Here is a 4,467-nt window from a genome sequence, read left to right as displayed (position 1 = left end):
TTTAGAAACAATGTTTAGAATATTGCAAGAGTGTGGGAAGGGTTTTAAACACCTACATACCCTTTCCAAAAAATTAGAATATCATGGAAAAGTTGTTTAACTTCCATAATTCCATTCAAAAAGTTAATATTTAATACTTTGTAGATGATAGGTTCAGGACCCATAATTTAAACAATTTCAAGTATTTGTTTGTTTATTTTTACATAATTTGGGCTTTCAGCTCATGAAACCCACGAAAACAGAAATTCAAAACATTAGTACTGTATACTGTGAAGACGTCAGCCCACACTTCTCAGTTTTTGCAGAAAAAAAGAAATAAATTAGGATCACAACAGATCAATCAAACTATGATAATTTCAAAACGATATTTCAATCTTCAATACTTGGCTGAGAATCCCTTTGCCTTAATCACTGCCTCCATGCGACATGGCATTGAGGCAATCAGCCTGTGGCATTGACTGGGACTTATGGAAGCACAGATTTCCTTGATGCTTGCTGTCAGCTCTTCTTTGTTGTTGGGTCTGGTGCCCCTCATTTTCCTCTTGACAATACCTCAGATTCTCAATGGGGTTTAGGTCCGGTGAGTTGACTGGCCAGTCAAGCACTGTGGCATGGACATCAAACCAGGTTTTGGTGCTTCTGACGGAATGGGCAGGTTCCAGGTCCTGCTGGAAGATGAGATCTGCATCTCCATACAGATCCTCAGTAGAAGGAATCATGAAGTCCTCTAAAACATTCTGGTAAACTGTTGTGGTGACCTTGGATTGAAGAAAGCAGAGTTTACCAACACCTGCTCCGGACATTGCACCCCACATCATGACTGACTGTGGATATTTCACACTGGACCTCAAGCAGTATTCAGTTAAAATTCAATTCAAAAATAATTTATTAATCCCAAAGGGAAATTATTTGGTGTTATAACTCGTCATCCTCATTTCATTAAGAGATTTTATAGATGCTGATGGCTGTAGGCAGGAAGGATCTCTTGTAAAGGTCCATCCCACAGTGGATCCTAAGAAACTGGCTGCAGATGTTGTCCGATCTGTCCACTCAGACTCAGCTGGCCTCTCGGTTCTCCCGGGCTGTAGTTCTGCCCAAATGCTGGGCAGAACTACTCCCAGAGCGATGGTCACTCCTCCCAGGAGTCTACAGAGCTCCTCGTCGCTCAACAGAGTCAGCAAAACGAAGTTGCAGTGGCAAACTGTTCCACAGACTGGGGTCCACTGACTGTCCCCTTTAGTTTTCAGCCACGTACTGTAGGTGCCGAGGGACGATCCTGTCCTTCCGCTGTCATGAGCCATGTTTCCTGCTACTTCTAGGATCTCAGTGGTCAGGGACTCGAGCACAGCTGGCAGGTAGATGAGAATGCGTCCACAGAACATCCTTTTCAACTCATTTGAGATTTGGGGCCATAGTTGAGATATTATTTGAGCTTTTGAGATGTTAATCAGCTGCTGTTGGTTGTAGAAAACTGTCTTGTTGCCATGGTTACGCATCATAACAAATGTACAAAACTAAAAAAGTTTCAGTAAAAATCCTTCCAGCTGCACAGCATCTGATACCAGAGGAAACAATCATCAAAAAAATGTGATTTACATCCAGAAAAAGAGGAATTAAAGTTTCCAAAAGCAAAATCTCAGAATGAAAGTAACAGAGCTGCTCCAACATGCAGCCACCTTGAGTGGCGCAATTCTAGAACCAGGACTTTGTTCCTCGCCCTTCTTCCTCCAAGCCCTTGGACCTTGATTTCCGAATGAAATTCCGCCACTTTACTTTCATCGGAAAAGAGGACCGAGGAACCCAACAGTTGTAGCCCATCTCCCCGGATGCGTCTAAATGTGGTGGTTTTTGAAGCTGTGACTCCCGCCTCATTCCACTCTTTCTGGATCTCTGCCAGATTCTGGAATCTTCTCTGTTTGATAATCTGCTGAAGCCCACGGTCATCTCTTTTGCTTGTGAATTTTCTCTTGCCACATTTTGTCCTTCCACTAGACTTTCCATTGATGTGCTTGGACACAGCACTCTGTGAACAGCCAGCCTCCTCAGCTATGAACTTTTGTGGCTTACCCATCCTATGGAGGGTATCAATGATGGTCTTCTGACCAGTTATGTCTGCAGTCTTCCCCATATTGAACAGAACTGAGACAATTGAACCAAACTGAAGCAATTTAATGACACCTGGGGAAACCTGTGCAGGTGCTTTGAGTTCAGTAGATGATTAATGTCACGCTCAGTTTAAAACATTCATGCTCTGCTAAATTTAGGCTGATTTCTCCACAGTATTCTGATTTTTTTAAATCCTGTTTTCGTGGGTTTCATGAGCTGGAAGACCAAATTATGTAAAAATAAACAAATAAATACTTGAAATTGTTTAAATTGTGGGCCCTGAATCTATCATATTTTAAATATTAACTTTTTGAATGGAATTATGGAAGTTAAACAGCTTTTCCATGATATTCTAATTTTTTGTAAAAGGTCTGTGTACAGTACATATGTGCAAGTCATGTTCACACATCTGACTTGCATTTATTTTCTCTATAATTTTTGAGATGGATGATAAATTAGATTAGTCTATAATTGGCCAGAATTCCTGAATCAAGATCAAGTTTCTTAAGTAAAGGTTTAATTACAGCAACCTTAAAGTGCTGTGGTACATAACCATTCATTAGAGACAAATTAAGTAGATCCAAAATGTGGACAGCAATTAGGGAAAATATGTCTTTAAACATTCTGGTTGGGATGAGATCTAGCAGACATGTGGATGGTTTGGATGAGGTTATTTTTGACAATTCAGAGAGTTCAACAGGATAAAAACAATCCAAACATAAATCAGGTTCTTGCAACAGATCTTTATAATTTTGCTGTGTTTAGATGTTAGCTAACATTTTGAGACTTTTATCTAGTTTTTTGATACTTTTTGTTTATAGCTAGTCTTTCAATACCCAAAACCTGGGCTCCATAAGAAACAGTGCCATTTTTGGGGGGTTGGGGTTAGATTTAGGGTTAGGTATGTACTGGTAATAGTTAGGTTTGGGTAAGGGTCAGGGTTAGGATATAGAAATGAAGTTCATACAAAGTTCCTGTAAAGATAGAAAAACATACTAATATTTTAAATGTGTAAAGGTTCCAGTAAGAGTAAATAATCTAAGGTTACGTTGTTGTGGCCATCATTACTGGGCGAATGATTTGTAGACACAGATGTGGTGTTTGTAGAGAAGCTTGTATCTTTTTGTTTGAGTATTTGTTCATTTTTACCTACTTGGTGGGTTACTCACAGTAGACAATAAGGTTATATGGTACAAAGGATATTTTGTGATAAAAGTACAGCCACATTTTCAGAAACACAGAATATCTCCAGTTAAAGTGTTAATGTCCTGGTTGTTCTCTGGCTGTATTATATGAAGATAAATCAGACTCAAAGGCAGTCACACAAAACATACACATTTTACTTGTTAGACTACTTTATCTCTGTAGTACCTTCATAAATTCTGTGGAGGCAAAAATGATTAATTTCGTTTTTTCTGCTTTGGTTCTTCATTGTGTCTTTACCAGATGACTCCACATAACGTGGTATTGTTCATCTGAGCTTGTATGCTTTTAAAACCTGGTAGGAAGTTCTTCTACTTGAAGTATTTTCATTCAGTATACTGCAGTACATTGAAGCCATGTTGTGGATGAGTGGTAGGTCTTCTCGTGTCAGAGTAAAGGATTCATTGTTGAGATAGCTGTCTGTCTCCACTGATAATGCAAACATCTTTCTCAGCACAGCTTTAGAGAGAACAATGGTTGTTCGTTACAGTTTACACAAATAAACGAAGGAGCTGAGTTTTCATCTCAGCACAATCAGCTGTGTCGGTCACCTTTCACCTACTTTGTCTGGGCTGCAGACAGGACAGAGTTAATTCAGCTCTTTCTTCTCAGTCTGGCCCCAGATCATGTGCTCTGTGGAGGAGGCTGTCAGGACACCTGCTGCTGTGACACGGGCACTTTCTTTGTGTGAACTTTCCCCTGGTTCTCACAGTCAACCCCCAGCAGGTCTTTACAGAGGAGCACAGCCTCTGCTGACGACATCATCCACATGAAGAAACACTCAAATGAGCAGTCTTTCTCCTTCCAGTAATTCATTTTGCTTTAGATCGTTGAATGTAAACAATTAAATAATAATCAAAGCATTTTAAACATTTATGTGATGGACTGGAGACCTGTTCAGGGTGTCCCCCGCCCGCCTCTCGCACCGTGATGGCTGGATATGGGCACCAGTGACCCCTGTAACCAGAAAAAGAAGACTTGGGTAAAGATGATGGATGGATGGACGGATGGATGGATGGATGGATGGATGGACGGACGGACGGACGGACGGACGGACGGATGGACGGATGGATGGATGGATGGATGGATGGATGGATGGATGGATGGATGGATGGATGGATGGATGGACAATGGATGGATGGATGATGGATGGATGGA

Source organism: Nematolebias whitei, chromosome 9 (assembly GCF_014905685.2).
Source record: "Nematolebias whitei isolate Nwh7 chromosome 9, NemWhi1, whole genome shotgun sequence".
NCBI lineage: Eukaryota > Metazoa > Chordata > Actinopteri > Cyprinodontiformes > Rivulidae > Nematolebias > Nematolebias whitei.
This window is presented reverse-complemented; position numbering follows the sequence as displayed.